This window comes from Mirounga angustirostris, unplaced genomic scaffold, assembly GCF_029215605.1.
Source record: "Mirounga angustirostris isolate CCGP_5_RB_7025 unplaced genomic scaffold, mMirAng1.0.hap1 SCAF_8, whole genome shotgun sequence".
Classification (NCBI taxonomy): Eukaryota; Metazoa; Chordata; class Mammalia; order Carnivora; family Phocidae; genus Mirounga; species Mirounga angustirostris.
Window position 1 is genome coordinate 86,288,422 of NW_026991716.1, and position 17,342 is coordinate 86,305,763.

Here is a 17,342-nt window from a genome sequence, read left to right on the forward strand (position 1 = left end):
TCAGGTTGGAGAAATAAAGCAGTGAAAATCACTATCATACATCCATCATTTAAACAGAGTACTTGAGATGTCATGCTCTAGTATCATAGCTTAGTACGCTAATGCTTCCAACTCGTGTAAAAATCTTTTAATAGGCACTTTGGACAGGAGTTTCGCTATTGTATTTAACCTAAAGGAATACATGCGATTGCTGTTAAAATTACAGAACATTTTGGGACACCTGGGTGGCTCAGTCGGTTAAGCGGCTGCCTTCAGCTCAGGTCATGATCCCAGGGTCCTGGGATCGGGCCCCGCTTCAGGCTCCCTGCTCTGCGGGGAGCCTGCTTCTCCCTCTCCCTCTGCCTGCCTCTCTGCCTACTTGTGCTCTCTATCTCTCTGTCAAATAAATAAAATCTAAAAAAAAATTACAGAACATTTTTATATCCTTTTGAAAGCCAAAGAAATTTATTTTTACGGATTCTCTGTCTTAGAAGACAGATATTTAGGATGTTTAAATTTTACTTTGAAATGCCTGTAGCTCACAAGAAGTTACCAAAACAAAGAGGTCTTGGGTATGTTTTACCTAGCTTCTCCCATGGAAAAATCTTATATAATTATAGTATTTCAGTGGGCTTTTTTAAAGTGAAGAGACTTTTGATGGTCCTGTGCCTTCTGAGGCAGGACAGTTATAAAGACATAAAATCAAGCCCCACCGCTTGTCTCAAAGAATCAGAAACCAAATGTCATCATTCTTTGGGTCGCCCCAAGATTTTAGTTACAATGCTCTGTATTTCCATCTGGTTTACCTAAATGAGTTCGGCCCATAATTTGATGCCATAGCAAAAAAGAAAGGCAGGAAGAAACTAGTAGTGGTGATTTTTTCTTCCCCCTACATCTGTTCACCTTAGCAAAAACAGTACTCTGGCAGAGATGTTAATGAGACCTGTGATTTCTGAGGCTTATCAAGGACATTAATTTGTGAGTTTCTGGGTTCTTGTTCTCGCAGTACTTTAGAATGGTCATAAGCACGAGGACCAAGTCTGTCACAGATCTGTCCATCATGTAATTATTCTTCTGAATTTTATAGTCTAGTATTTATGCAGTCATCTCTCTAGTAAAGGCTGCAGACATTTTTAAAATCTACTCTTATTTTTCTTGAATAGAATAGAATTATTCTATCTGAAAAGATGGATTCTACCTTGCCTGATGAACTGCTAGAGTAAAGTGAAGTTGATTCAAAAGTAACCTTGCTGCCCTCTTTTATTTTTTCTCTTTGGTTCTGAATCCAAGAACCTTTAATCTTTCTGTCTTGGAATGAATTTGTTCTCTTGTCTCATTCTGGATGTAATCCCCTGGGTAGCTCACTCCTGGCTTCAGCATCAGACATGATACCAAAACTCTGTGACTGGAGCAGTTAAAAACAAGGTAGCCTCAAAGAAATAGAAATTAAATCACATTCAATATATATCCACCAGTATGGCTAAAAATGGGGGAAAAAACCACAGAAAATACCAAATATTGGTGAGGAGGCAGAGGAACTGAAACTCTCATGCACTGCTGGTGTGAGTGTAAGTACTTGTAACCACTCTGGAAACTGGCTTATCTACAAAATCTGAATATATGCACATCCTATGACCCAGAAATCCTGCTCCTAGCTCTATCTCCAACAGGAATGCATGTGTGTATGTGCATGCTTTCATCAAAAGAGCTGTATTAGAATGTTTATAACAGACTATCCAGAATAGTTCTCACCCCCTTCCTCAAGAAAGGAAACTATTCAATTGCCTGTCAGCAGCAGAATGAATGGGTTGTGCTGTGTTCATCAACGGAACACTGCACAGCAGCAAGAATGAACCAACATAATACATGACAAATGTGGATGAATCCCATAAACATGATAGAGAATGAAAGAAGCCAGACACCAAATAATACATCTTGCATAATTCCAATTTTATAAAGTATCAAACCAAGCAAAACAGGAGAGTGGTTCCTCTTGATGAGGAGGGTTAGTGACAGGAAGGAGCCCCAAGGAGAGCTTCTGGGATACTGGTCATGTCCTGTTTCCAGATCTGGTACACAGGGGTGCTCAGTTTGTAAAAGTTCATCTGGTTATGTGCTTGGGACTTGTGAAATTTCTCTGAGAATACTACCCTTGAACAAAAAGTAAAAAAAAAAAACAAGGTATAGTTTCGTGTCGGCTTTCTCTCATTTCTCGCCCTCCTTCAGACTGGAGAGTCTAGTCTTCTCCAACTTCCTTTTTACTTGGAGCGAGTGCATCTCAGTGCTTGTTCTCTCTTTCCAGGTGGTACTTCCCTGCTCACCATGGCCATCTGCTGGCCTAGGAAGAGGGCAGTATCATTGGGAAAGCGACGGGGAAGGGAGAGCCGTGATCAAGCGTGAAGGTCTCCCCAGCCCTCCAAAGAGTGATGTGCACCTGACAGAGGAAAGAGAAAGGTCTTTATGTGTGTAGGATTTAAATTATGATTTGTGAGAATCTGCTTTGAAATGAAATTTCCCCCAGTGAAAGTTCAAAGGATAAAAATAATCTTTACTAAAAAAAAATCATTTACCGTCTCCCTAAAAATACATATGTCAACTCTTCAATCATTTCAGCAATACCATCTCCCTTCTCATTTTCTCCTTCTCTTTTTAAAAATTGTTATTTTTAAAAACAATTTTTCTCCATGTCTTTTCAGGCATACAATTTTAATTAGTCTCCCCTTTTCCTTTAAAAGCGTGGACTACAGATAGGACAGGAAACTATTTTGCCCTTGTGCTGCCAAGTAGTGTGGCTTGTAAAGAATTATCCAATATCATTAGCCTGGGAGAGGTCCCCTCCCTTCTAATTTTGTACCAGTTCTCTATCTTTTCTCTGTGACATTGGCCCCACCAGGAACTCAGAACACATATTCCTTCAGTACTTGTTTATTTCACACCTCCTTGGTGCCAGACACACTATAAGAACTGAGGACATGGTGATGACTAAACAGATAATTAAACGGAGCTTACACTGTAGTTGAGAATGGTCAATAAGTAACCAGGAGCAAGATGCTATCTGAAAGAAATTGGGATCATGAAGAAAATAAATCAGAACTATACCAAAGATCACATGGAAGTAGGGGACCCGAGACTCCTTTAGATGGATACAGAGGCAAGCCTTCCCTGACTAGGTAATGTTGGAGTCTTAGTTGACAAGATACAACGGCCATGAGAAGAGTGTATCGGAGACAGCATCAGACACAGGCTGCAAAGAACACCAATTATCTGCCTTCCTCAGACCAGCTATATATATAAATGTATATGGAAATACATATATTTTATATATATATATATATATATATATATATATCAGAAAAATACTTCTGAGAGGCCAACATTTAAGATGGTAAGTTAAATTTAAGGAAAATACAGGGATGAATAAAATATAAGATTGCAACAGAGTTAAAATAACCTTAAGTGATTAACACTATTCCTATATTAAATGAAGAAAAAATATTTCCATTTATAACTATTAGGTACATATACATAAATATGTAGAAAGTTTTAAGCTATCCCTGCTCTATTAACTAAGGGGAATTCTTTTTTTTTTTTAATTGACTCTATCTCCTATGCTGTACTTTTCATCTCTGTGACTTATTTACTTTATAACTGGAAGTTTGTACCTTCTAATCCCCTTCACCTATTTCACCCATCCTCCCCACACCCTTCCCCTCTGGCAACCTTCAGTTTGTTCTCTGTATTTATACATCTGTTTCTGTTTTTTGTTTGTTTGTTCATTTGTTTTGTTTTTTAGATTCCACATATAAGTGAAATCATATGGTATTTTCTTCCTAGGCAGAAATCTTGAGAGCTATATTTGGATATTAACACAAAATCATGAATTGGTAATTTTTATAATCCCAGTAAGTGCTAACTCAGCTGACCTACCCATGGCATTTGGTAATCAAACTAAATACTCCTATTTTCAGATGTAAGACATAATTAATTGGTTAACTGCTTTGAAAATTTAGGCCTCATGATTTATTAAAAATCACTAGAAACTGGATAGATGATGAAAAAAGAATGAAGTCTCGAAAAATTTTTTCATTTTCTGAAAAATACTTCCATTATCACTATCTTTAGCAAATTCAATATTTTAAAAAATCACTTATTTTTTTTCTAAGCTTTGAGTCAGAAACAATAAAATACTGTAGAATCTGGGAGAATTTCCATATTGGCCAGGAGAATTTTGAAGCAGTGAAGTCTGATAAGAAAGGAAGTGAGAGGTGAGTGAAGGTCTCAAGCCAAATGGGGCAGAAGAAAGAACCCAACTAGTTGTGACAAATAGAGAGAGAGCAGCTGCTGACCGGTCTTGTGACCTTATTTATTACCTGGGGAGGAGAGCTGGCCAATGATGGAAAGGAGGAGAACCATATCCTCCCTTGGGGACAAGGTATAAAGATCAAGGGATCTGTGAAGTCTTGCATGTCCCGCAATGATGATGATGGTGATAATGACCACAGCAGTCCCTAGAGTGTGACACCAAAGTGAAGGGGAGGAAAAACATACCCACACGGAAATGAGGAGCATTTTGCAGCAGATGGAAAGTCTTCATTTGATTTCACGTTCTTTTGACAGGAAACTCATGCTTCTCCCAGATTAGAATTGTCTCCCTTCCCATCATATCCCTTGGTTAGAACAAAAGTTAGGGAATGCCCATAGGGTTTCCTTTAAGGTTCCTTGTACCCAGGACGATGGGGGGTGGCCACTGATACATTGGCAGGCCTTCCCTTCCCCCTGTGAACAGGTACCATATCCCTCTCCTAAGGAAAAAAAAAAAAGCAGAGGGGAGAAGAGAGTTTAGGCAGAAGTTGTTACCATAATGCAAAAATTATTCTGAGTAAAAGGAAAGTCCACTCTAGAAGTATGCAGTATGCTCTCTCTTAACTCTACAAGGTGTCAGATGAAAAGATGTTCTGTTAGTCTTTTTTTTTTTTGTACATAAGTACCTTTATTTATTTATTTTAATTTTTATTTAAGTTCTAGTTACTTAACATACAGTTTTGTTTCAGGAGTCGAATTCAGTAACTCATCGTTTATATACAACACCCAATGCTCATCATAACAAGTGCCCACCTTAATACCTATCACCCACCTAGCCCAACTGTTACTCAGTCTTATGTTCTCTTTCCTTGTCATCTTCTCTATTACTTCTCAATCACAAATTAATTATAGCATTGACCACATTTTGCCATGTTTTGAATCCATTTTCATGGATCTATCTATCCATTTGAATGAATATTCTCTGATATATATCATTTCACAAAGAAAAGACTTTCTAAGAATGTAAAATATTAAGCACAAGATGAAGAAAAGCATGTGGAGAATTTGGGTTCCAGAGTAAGGCTATTACTGTATATTCTTCTAAAAGAAGCTGAAGCCATGCACATCACAAGATAGATTTGGGTTTCATTCTTTTTGATTATTGCAAAAAGAATAGTTAAACTGGATAAAAATTTGTCTTTTATTTTGGAAGCAATACGAGAACCCATAAAAGATACTAAGTGTGGGTGACAGAAGACCACCCATGCACTGATGTGTAATATGAAGGGGGACCCCACAACAAGGTAGGAACTCTGCATGCTGAAACCCCACCTCAATGTCAGAGCACAAATGATGGCTACTGAAAAAACTCTCTTATCTGCAAGGTTTTTAGGCCCAAAGATATTACTGAAATGAAGAGTTTAAGAAAGGCACCCAGAGTCAGTGTTATATTGCTCATAGCAGCTGAGTCTCTGCTTATGGAGGGTGTGAAAGCAAAGCTCACACACTGGTACCCATCTCCACAGCCTCCCTGGAGGGCAGTGGTTGGCAGCAAGAGTCATCTGTGCAAATGAAGTGACTCACACTGAACAGAAACAGGCAGCCAGGGCACCGAGTCCATGACTCATTACCAGGACCTCTCGAGTCCCCTGATCTCCTTCTTCCCCTCCCAAGGCAGATCATTTGGAAAAGTCTGGATGTTTTCTCAGTACAAATTAAACTCAAGAAGATTGAAATTTATTTATATTTCTCCTATCATCATTCCACTTCCTTTTATAAACTGTTATTTTGAATGCCACATTGCTGAAGCAACTAAAAGTTCCCAAATAGAGAAGGTCTCTGGAGATAAGACATAATTCTGCTTAAGTACCATTTCATCTGGATATGAGTCAGATTTTGCTGTGTTCTCTGCCATAGCATTGGATTTGAGAAGTCAGAAAACATAGGTTTATTTTAGGATCATGTATTAGACATATGACTTTGATCAAGTCATTTAACCCAAGTCTCTGTTTCCTAATTTGTAATACAGAAATCATCACATTTGCCCTGATTACCTAACAGGGCTGCTATGAGTATTATATTGGATAATCACTGTCGTTAAATCACTTGTCATTAATAAAATATTATTTAAATCCAAAGCTGTACTCTCAAAGTGAGTTCTTGGCTCAAACCTCAGTCTTGCAAATACTTCTTGGACCTCTTTCCCCCAGCCTGGCATAGATTCTTCCTCCTTCAGCAGCATCATCCTGAATGGAGCTGCACACATAGCCAATCAGCCAAAGGTTACATCTCTGGCCTCCCTACTGGGCTGTGTAACAAAGCTCTACCAATGGTATGTGACCCCGGTGCTCTGAGCCACTTTCTGGTTGTTTGAAGGATGGCTCATGTCCTTTCCTTCCCCTTCTCTCCTCTTGTTCTCTTGATTGTAGTCATTATAGAGCTGAAATGGCTACCCCAAACTACAAAAAGAGAAGCAACATGGCAAGGCAATAGGATGTTAGAGCCCGAGTCTTAAACACTGTGAAGCTTCCATAGCAGACCCAGGCTGTCCATGCTGAAACCATTGAGTAAGAAAGAATAAACTTCACTTGGCTTAAGCTGCTGTTATTTTGGCCTTTGTTATAGCAATAACCTCACGGATACATTCCATTTAATTTTAATTAATTTTATACCTAGTCTACTGTGGCATTTATCACAGTATAAGGAGTGGGGAAGGAAGGTTTGTTTAACAGTAGGGAAACAATGGTGTTTCTGTCCAATGGAATATTATTCTTTTATTTAAATCTAACAGTACAGGAGCTGTTCTGACTCCTAAAGCCAGTCCCTCTACTTGCACTTTGAATTTGATCTTTTCTAGTCCCTCAGAAACTTACATTACCAATTATACCTTCTCTTATAAATTCAACCATTTCCTTTCAAATAGGTCCTTTACTCAGCATCTCCTTTAGAAAAGTACTCCCAGACTCTCAACCATAAATTTCTTCACTTGCAAAATAGGGTAAATTAAAGAATTACAGCTGGCAGGGGTCTTAAAGAATATCCTTCCCTGTCTCATTTGGTGGGATAATGGATGATTGCATTCAATACTGGCCACATCTTCTGAGTCTCTTGTGTGCCCAGTCGTTAGAACCACATTTTGGGTGATCTCATCTAGTCCCATGGCTTTATATAACATCTAAATGTTGATGATTCCCAGGTTTGTATATCCAGTTCCAGCCTCCCTTTTTAGTTCTGGAAGTATGTATTCAGTTGCCCACTTGATAGCTTTTTATTGGTGTTCCAGACTTCTGAAACTTAACATGTCCAAAACTGAACTCTTGATTTTCTTCCCCAAACCTCCTTCTCCTGCAGTAAATGTCAACTCCATCCTTCTAGTGGATGTAGTAAAAAAAAAAAAAAAAAAAAAAAACTCAGCCTTATTATTGAACACGTCTCACAATTTCATCACTGTTGACCTGGTCCAGGCTACTATTTTATCTCTCGTCACATCATTGCAATGATCTTTTAACTGGTCTCCCTGTTTCTGCACTTGTGCCTCTAGCCCCTTCAATCTAGTCTCCACACAGCAACCACATCAAAACAAAATTCGTATCACAACATTCCTCTGCTCAAAATCTTTCAATGGCTTCTATCTCATTTGGAATAAAACCTAAAATCTTTCTCTACAAAGCTCTATGTGTTATGGTACACTTTGGACACTTTGATTTTATCTGTCACTTACTCTGCCTTGGTCACTCTGATCTTCTTGCTATTCTTTGAAAACAAAACAATTATGCTCCTGCTTCTAGATGTTTGCATTTGCTAATTCTGTTTCCCAGAATCTTCCCCCAGATATTGCATGGCTCACATCTTCATTGGACACTTTGATTTTATCTGTCACTTACTCTTGGACACTTTGATTTTATCTGTCACTTACTCTGCCTTGGTCACTCTGATCTTCTTGCTATTCTTTGAAAACAAAACAATTATGCTCCTGCTTCTAGATGTTTGCATTTGCTAATTCTGTTTCCCAGAATCTTCCCCCAGATATTGCATGGCTCACATCTTCATTTCCTGCAGAGCTCTGCTGAACCCCATGTAAAATATCACACATATATCCCCATTACTCTCTAGTACCCATCTCCATTTGTTTCATGACATGCATCACTACCTGATAGGCTCTCTATATTAATTTATTTGCATATGTATTGCTTGTCTTCTCTCCAGGAAAGCAAGGTCTTTCTTTGCTTTTCTCTCCCTCCTGTATCTTCAATTTTTAGAATAACCCAGCACATAAATATTCCTGAATGAATGAAAGAATGAATTAGTGCATTTCTATTTCAGGGATCTTCTATACATTATCTCATCTGGCAGTCCGTTTTACACTTAATTATCTTAACATATAAATATATTCATCTTATTTCTAACTATAGAAGAGTGGGAAAACAATACCTTAAAATAGCTGGTGCTAGAATTCCTTCGAAGGAAGTGTTTTGGAAAACAATGTTTTATAAACTGATTGAGTTGAAAAATATAATCACATCAGCAAGAGTTGGCAGAAGACAAACAACAAAAGGGATTAAACTGCTCTGCATTTGAAATTTGGAACAATAGGAAGTCACAAAAAATAGAAGAGGGGAGAGTGTAAATAAGAAACAGGTGAGTAAATTGGCAGGGCATGGCAAAGGGTTTATGACATCTAAAAGTCAAGCTGAAGTGGTTTGAGTTCCTGTTATATAAGCCACTCTCTTTCTGCCAAAAATCTTCAATAAAGTCTGCTAATTCCAAAAGCATCTTTTGTCAGTAGATGTTGTGTGCATGTGCATGCACGCATGCACGTGTGTGGAAACAAGGAAACAGACTGCATTCTGTGTTTGGGCCAACACGACACTGGGGTGGAGGTACAGAAGAACAGCGCATGGTAGATCAACAAGAATGCAGTGGAGGCAGGACTTAAACGCCAAAGGTGACCCTGTGTGAGTGAGCCCTGTTGGAATTGACAAGCACCTTTATGAGGACACTGGGGCCTGAGTCAGTCTTCCATTGTACTTACAGGGTAGAGAGGCCCCAATGGTCCTCTGTGTTACTTGACCAAACTTCCTTTGCATGTAAAGCCTCTTTCAATGCAAACCTTTACAGAAATGTAGTGACTTGAAGACAGATAGTTACTCTTGAATCCTTTCCAGACTAAAAAAAAAAAACAACACCCACCCCAAAAAACAATGTCATCATTGTGATTTAGAAAGTTATTTATTCCTTTGGTATATATTCCTCTGTACTTGTTTCAATGCCTTCAGGTCCCTTTGATTTTCCTTAAAAAGAGAAGAAAGCCAGACTTAATGTGACAAAGTGGGTCTAAAACCTAGTAGATGAAGAATGTTCCTCATTGTCTACATATATTCTTCCTATTTAAATGGTAACAATTAACTTTATGTATATTAAGCATGGATTTACCTGGCCAGTTCACATGTAAATTTTAGTACTACTAAAATTATTAGTATTATAATTAATAGTAAATAGTAAAAAAGTAATAGTAAAAATTATTAGCATTATAATTAAATTATTAGATTATTAGACCTTCTAATTGTAAGTTCAAATAATTATTTTTATAAAAATTAGAAAGTTCAAACAATATTATTTTTGCTACACAATCCACAGCAATTTTTCCTTGCTAATAGCTTCACGTCAACTGCATAGGAAATTTATGGGTAATTCAAGTCTCACTGCAGAAAATTCTAAGTTATTGTCCAAAACACTTCTGTAGAAATATGGTAGGAAACATTATTTGAAACAAGCATGCCATTGTCTGGATATCAAAAATCTATTTTGAAACAATTGATTTTGATGTAAAACAATTTGATACCCTAGCAGGTTTAAAGTCATAGTTAAATACACTTAACACATCACACATCTCAGAATTAGCCACTGGTGTATACACTATGATTATGCTATTGTTTAAAAAAATAATAATGCATACACTATGATTATGCTATTGTTTAAAAAAAAATAATGCAACTTGCAGATCTAAGATAGTGGCCTACAGGAGACCCTCTTATCTTGGCACTGATCATGCTGTTGATTAGCTGCTCCATTGAGCCTGGAAGAGTCATCAATTAATGATTCAAACCTCAAGAGCTTCAGGAGGATTTGCTGCTTGAAATATCCTGGGTTCTGGCAAGCCAGACTTGTGCCCAGTTGGAGCTGTGGCCACCTGTGTTCTTCCCTGTAGCATTTTGGAAATAAAAAGGAGATGGAGGCTGAGGAAGAAATGCTTGGCTCAGATAGTAGCTCTCACCTTCATCAACCCAGGTGAGGGATCTTCCCTCTCTGCCCCTTTCTTGTAATGATTCATTTCCATGATTACTGGTCCTCCACTGCCACCCACTGACCCTTCCCTTTCATCCTCTTTTACATGGCCCTCTAATTCAACAAATGAAACATTTAGAATAATGCCACAATCCTCACTTTCATCAAACATTCCACTTCATGGAATGCTACACATTGGCAGCCTCTAAACCAAAGAAAAGTGGTAATTTGGATTACTCAAAATAGCACCTTGATTTTTCTCATTCGTCTTCATTCTGTAATTGGATTCTTCCCTGATCTGTAGTCTGATGTTGGACTAGAACTTCCTGCCCACTAAATAAGGTCAGTTTCAACCACCAAATTATGTTCTATGGTCGTGGAAATTAGCACACTTGTTTTTACACATAGGCTCTCAAGTGTTTAAATCTTAATTTTGCTAAGTTGTATCTTTTTAATAAATGTTTATTGATTTGTTTTAAATTAAAGTGAATGAAGAAATGCAAACAGTCTTTTGATCACTGCTATTATTTAGTAAATTATTTAGTCTATAACTGAGAAAAACACAGAGAAAACATACATTCATCGTTCTTTTACCAGTTATTTGAGGGGTAGAACTTTGTTTATTATTAACTTTATTATTCCTAAATAGAAAGGCTTGAGTTAAACCATACAAATACATTTAATCCCTCAAATAGAAATTACTAGGGGCAAAAAACCTTCACAGTCTGAAGTTAAAATCTGACTCTGAAAATTTTCTAAGTTCAAAGAAAAACTTTGTGAACATTAGAAGCATAAATGGTATTGCTTTTGCTGCCCAAATTTAATTCTTTCAGGGACACAAAAGGAGGAGAAGTCAATTTATTTTTGAAATGTTTTTAAAAGATGAGAGAGAGAAGATATATTTTAAAAATGCGGTACTGAATTCAAGCAGAGAGCAATTTAACTGTAACAACCTCAGAGATATCTGTGCTTTAAAGCAGTGGAGGTGGGGTGGGGGGGGGGGTGAAAATATGAAATGGAGTTGGCCAGAATATGCCAACCTGGGGAATAAAATTAAGAGGTGACACAACAATAGTAATGTTTTTTAAAACTTGTAATAATTTCCATACTTGTCAGCCCCAGGAGTGAAATCACTCAGGCTTCAGATCTCCCATGCCTGCCTTTCTTGTGAGCAGCTTCTACAAGGATCACCTGCTATCCACCCCCCCCTCCCTTGGATGCTCCCCCCGGGGACTTGCAGTGTGGCTTTCCTGGGCATCACCTCTTCAGCAGCATCATTCATCAGGTGACATCGCCCTTTGGTCCTGATATTAATCCATCTCTCCAGGAATGGCCCAGAGGCCCTTCCTCTCTATTGGGCACTTTGCCAAGGTGAGGACGGGCCTTTCCCCACACAAGGGTGAAGTTTGATTAACCAGAGAACATGGAGAAACTAGGGGCCTTCAGTCTCCCATGGAGGTCCGATCATTAAAACCTCTCTTTTTTTTAATGCTTTCTATTTATTACAGAAAATAATTTGCCTAGGAGATTTATACAGCTTTCTGCAAGGGTTATATCAGAGTATCATTCATTCATTCATTGTTTATACATCATTTATGCAGAACCTACTATGTGCCAAGCCCTTGCTCATGCCATTGAAGAGGACAAACATGGCCTCTCCTCTAAAGCCGATTTTCTTTTTTTCTTTTCTTTTCTTTTTTTTAGACAGGGAGAGAGGTGGGGAGAGGGGCAGAGGGAGAGAAAGATTTCCAGTACTATGTTAAACAGTAACGGTGAGAGTGGACATACTTGTCTTGTTCCTGACTGTAGGGAAAGGCTCTTAGTTTTTCCCATTGAGGAGGATATTAGCTGTGGATCTTTCATATATGGCTTTTATGTTGTTGAGGTATATCCCCTCTGTCCCTACTCTGTTGAGGGTTTTTATCAAGAAAGGATACTGCATTTTGTCAAATGCCTTTTCTGCATCTATTGACAGTGTGTCATTCAAAGCCATTGTTCCCTTGTTGATTTTCTGCTTAGATGATCTGTCCATTGCTGTAAGCAGGGCATTAAAGTCCCTTATTATTACTGTATTATTGTATTATTGTATACAATATTTCCTTCCACTCCTTTCTGACTTGCCCAGTCTCTGTGGACACATCTGCTGCGAATCTGATCTGTCTTCCCTTGTAGGTTAAGGACCTTTTTGACCTCACTGCTTTCAGGATTCTTTCCTTGTCTGTGTATTTTGTGAATTTGACTATGATATGCCTTAGTGATGTCTGGCTTTTGTTGAATTTAATAGGAGTGCTCTGTGCTTCTTGGATTTTTGATGTCTGTGTCCTTCCTCAGATTAGGAAAGTTTTCGGCTATAATTTGAATAAACCTTCTGCCCCCTTATCTTTCTCTTCATCTTCTGGGACTCCTATGATAGAATGCTATTACATTTTACTAAGTCACTGAGTTCTCTAAGTCTACCTTTGTGGTCCATTACCTTTCTTTTCCTCTTCTTTTCAGCTTCAATATTTTCCATAATTTTATCTTCTATATCACTGACTTTCTCCTCTGCTTTGTCCATCCTCATTTTTATGGCCTCTATTTATGTTTGCATCTCAGTTATAGGATTTTTAATTTCAGCCTGACTAGATTTTAGTTCTTTTATCTCTGTAGTAAGGGATTCTCTAGTGTCTTCTATGCTTTTTCCAAGCCCAGCATTATCTTTATAATCGTTGTTTTAAATTCTAGTTCAGACATCTTACTTATGTCTGTATTGATTAAATCCCTGGCTGTGAGTCCTACCTCATGTTCTTTCTCCTGGGGCGAATTCCTCTGTCTCTTCATTTTGTCCAGAAAAGAAAAGAAGAGAAAAAAGAACAACAAACAAACAAAAAAAACAAAACAAAAACAAAGCAAAGAAAAAGAAAAAAACAAAAAACAGGAAAAAAAAACACAAAACAAGAAAACCAAAAAACCCCACTATATCCTGGGTGTGTTTTGGTCTGCTTAATAAAAGAATCTAGATCCCAAGATTAAAAAAAAATAAAATGAAATGAAATGAAATGAAAGTAGACAAAAAAATGAAAAGCACATACATATAAAGTTTTTTAAATAATAAAAATTTAAAAAGGAATTGGAAAATATAAGAAAATAAAAGAAAAAATAATAAAAATAAAAGAAATGAATAAGAGTAAAAAGGAAGCTCAATCTTACTTCCCCTAGAGCTGAGAGCTTTGCAGCACTCTCTGATCGGTAGACTTGGTGTGAGCTTGCTGCATGTGTTGGTCTTCTGGGGGAGGAGCCTGCTGCCCCGATTCTCAGTGGAAATGCTCCTCCAGGGCATGGGAGGCGGGGTTTGGTGTAAGCGGCTCTGGACTCCAGTGGGTGGCAATGTTTTGCTCCCTGAAGGCTTTCAGCTCTAATGGGCGGGAGGGATGAAAATGGCTGCACCCTGTTCTCTAGGCCTGGAGCTGAAAATCTGTGCCCTCCCACTTTTCAGTGAGCCCTCAGAAAAGCAAACGATCACCCTATTTGTTTCCCTGGTTTCTATCAGAACCCTGAGTTCACCTTGCCCACGTTGGAGCCTTTTTGTCTCAGGCGCATGATGGAGTTTCAAAACTCCAAAGTTCAGGGACGCCCTGGGCGATGACCCACACTGTTCCTCTGGGGGAGGGTCTCGCCTCGCTTGACCGCATCCCAGGAAAGCCTCACATCACTGCCTGGTGGTTCACAGTTTATAGCAGAAAGCCGGCATCCAAACCCGCTACTCTCTGCAGGCTTCCTGGCTCCTATGCCTGGGAACAGTGTAGCACCTTGGCAGTACCCGTTCTTCGACCCAGAGGATCCTTACACCACCCTGTCACTCCTGGGATTCTGTCTGTCTTTGCTACCTGAGCACCTTTAATCCAGTCACCTCCCCCATGGTAGCGAATTTAAAAGTTCAGATTTTGTCCTCCACTGCTTCTAGTATTTTGCGGTAGCCTCGGTAAGCCGGCCTGCATCCCCTACCTTGCATCCACTGCATCCACAGCTATGTCTTCCCCAAGTGAACTTCCGCATCTCCTACCTTCCAAAAAGTGGTCACTTTTCTATTTGTAGACTTGCAGTTTTTGTTCTCAGATCTCCGATTGATACCTTGGGTGTTCACAATAATTTGGTAACTATCTAGCTGTGTTCAAGGAATGAGACAAGCTCAGGGTCCTCCTACTCCTCCACAATCTTAACTCCTCCCCCTCTTGTAAGATTTTTATAAGCTTTGTTTCTTTGAAGCAAAAAGATCTATTGTAAAGGATAAACGAAACTTAAAGGCACATCTACTTTAACAACAACAACAACAACAAAAAAACCCAAATAAAAACAAAGGCAAAAGTCCATTGATTAGCATGATGAAAATGTTTCACTATTGAACTTTCTCAAACTGTCGTAGCATTCCCAAAGGAGAAAATATAGCCATTTGAGGACTGTGCACATTGGCAATTCTCTAAGTTTTGACACAGGTACAGCTTGCTAGCCAATCACATCTCATCCACTCATTTATAATTTGATGGGTAGGACATGGAACAGAAACTTACTGTTAAATGCCAACAGCTGCTATAATTGATCCAATCCCCCCACCCCCACGCCCCACAAACAACCACAAAACTCCTTTCAGACCTTGCTATGATCTTAGACCATCACAATAAGACTAAGAAATTTCTGAGAGCAAGAACTAAATTTCCCCAAACAGCTATGTAGTAAAAATTAAGTTGTTCTTTCCTTTAAACTAAGTGAAACAAAGCAGAAAGTATTAACTTCATTAAGCATGGGACTTCATAGTAGATGGACTTAACCAGCCCTAAAATGTAATAATCTTATGACCAGTCACAAATGGGAGGAACATCTTATAGTTTGGCTCTTAAGTAAACCTGGACAAAGAAACAAATACAGGGATATGAAATATACAAGTCAATTGAATCTTATTCAAATATAAAGAATGTGACTGCCAAATGTTTCATGACTCAACCTTTGGAATCTAGTAATTATATATGTTTTTGGTAAAGGATTAATATGAGACTTAACACTAACTATCCCTACCTCTGTTGTGCCCATTTCACTTAAAGGTGAAAAGTGGGAGGGCACACTTAAAAATGTTTTAAGACCAAAAATTTTACTATACATGTTGAAAGTATTTGTAACCCATGAAATGTCTAAAAATACCATTTTCGAAAATTATTTTAGAACAAGTTCTAGGTCTGGGAACTTGCCCATGCCCCACCCTCAGCAACCTCATGGTCACCCTCTGAGTCCACCTTTGGGTCTTCCCTTTGTCTGCTACCATCATGAAGCCTTGGAAGATGCACAATTTTAATTCTCAGTTGTGCCCAGAATTCTTCCTTGGGTCTATTACAAGCTCTGGTTATTGCCAGCCATGAATAGCCCATTGAGACCTGACCCTTCTCTGTTTTAAGCTGGCCAAGTTACCATTTCTACTCTCCTACTGGCGTAGAGCATAGCAATCTCCTAAAAGGGTAGCAAATGAAAAACAGAGCACATGTGTTGGCTTCCCATTCAAAACACCCCCTTTCTGAAGAGTGGAAACAAGGACATTGACATTTGACTCCATGCCTTCCCTCTCTTCTCTTTGGCTTCTTCTCTCTTCCCCCAGGAAAGGCTTACATAATAATCTAGATTTTTCTCTGCTTTATCATCTATTCTGTGGTAAGTCTTTTAAGCTCTGATTCATTTGAAATGTACAAACTTTTCCCATTTCTCATTAAAATCTGGCTTTTGAAAATCAAAAGTACTTGCTTTTAGCCTTTTAATTCACAATGGACTCAACAACCTCTGTTGTGAAATTTAAAGTCAAGAAATGATTCCGTTGTTCTTGGCAGCTTCCCACCGCAATTCCACAAGGCAATGAATTCCACTGATCCATTGCATGGGTCAGCTGCCAAACTACTCTAAAAAGGGGGTTGTCACATCAAACATTGGTTTGATGTCTCAAAAATGCATCTCTGATACCACTTTAGAAGTGGAATTATTGAATTGAAGGAAATTATTTTTTTTATCTATTCCTTATAAACTTGAAGGTGTTTTAATTCTAATAATTTCCATCATAATCTTAGCCATTATTCCTTAAGGATTGTTAATACATGTTACCAAATTACCCTCCAGTGGAATATGATGAATATCCTTTTGAAACCCCAACACATGGGGCACCTGGGTGGCTCAGTTGGTTTAGCATCTGTCTTCAGCTCAGGTCATGACCTCCGGGTCCTGAGATTGAGCCCAAAGTATGTCTCCCTGTTCAGCAGGGAGTCCGCCTCTCTCTCTCTCTCTCCCTCTTCCCCTCCCAACCGTTCATTCTCTCTCCCTCTCTCTCTCTAAAATAAATAAATAATATCTTTACAAAAATAAAACCCCAACACATGTTAATATAAAATATGGATACAAGTCTTAATATTTGTCAATTGATAAATAATAAATGGTATCTCATTGCTTTAATTGCTAAAAGCTATGAACAAATTTGATAGGTAATTTGGTAGTTATATTCATTCATTTATTTGATAAACATCTATAGATTTCCATGTGTGTTAGGCAATGGGGAAAAATCCACAAGACATGATTTTATGACTCACATTCAAGAGGCTCACGGTTAAATGGAAAAGAGCTTGTAAATAAATAATTACTTCTGAGAATCAAAATGAATGGCAAGCATGGGGGAAAAGACATGAAATATTTCTTAAAAGTTTATGAATCCAAACTGATACTTTAAAAGCTTTTTTTTTTTTTGAGAGAGAGAGAGGGAGAAAAGGAAAACT

At 38.3% G+C, this 17,342-nt stretch overlaps 2 long non-coding RNA genes across 3 annotated transcripts in view; one reads left to right on the forward strand and one right to left on the reverse strand.

Moving 5' to 3' along the window:
- LOC123837965 (uncharacterized) overlaps positions 1-17,342 on the forward strand; it is a 134,870-nt gene that overhangs the window by 79,969 nt on the left and 37,559 nt on the right. The window lies entirely within an intron of this gene.
- Positions 1,965-5,923, reverse strand: LOC135365586 (uncharacterized). Of its 2 annotated transcripts, none has more exons than XR_010413709.1 (3): positions 5,614-5,923; positions 4,528-4,781; positions 1,965-2,413 (listed from the first exon to the last, which is right to left on the reverse strand). It is a non-coding gene; the product is annotated as an uncharacterized LOC135365586 (long non-coding RNA). The 2 variants fall into 2 exon arrangements; XR_010413710.1 differs by lacking the exon at positions 5,614-5,923 and adding an exon at positions 5,114-5,326.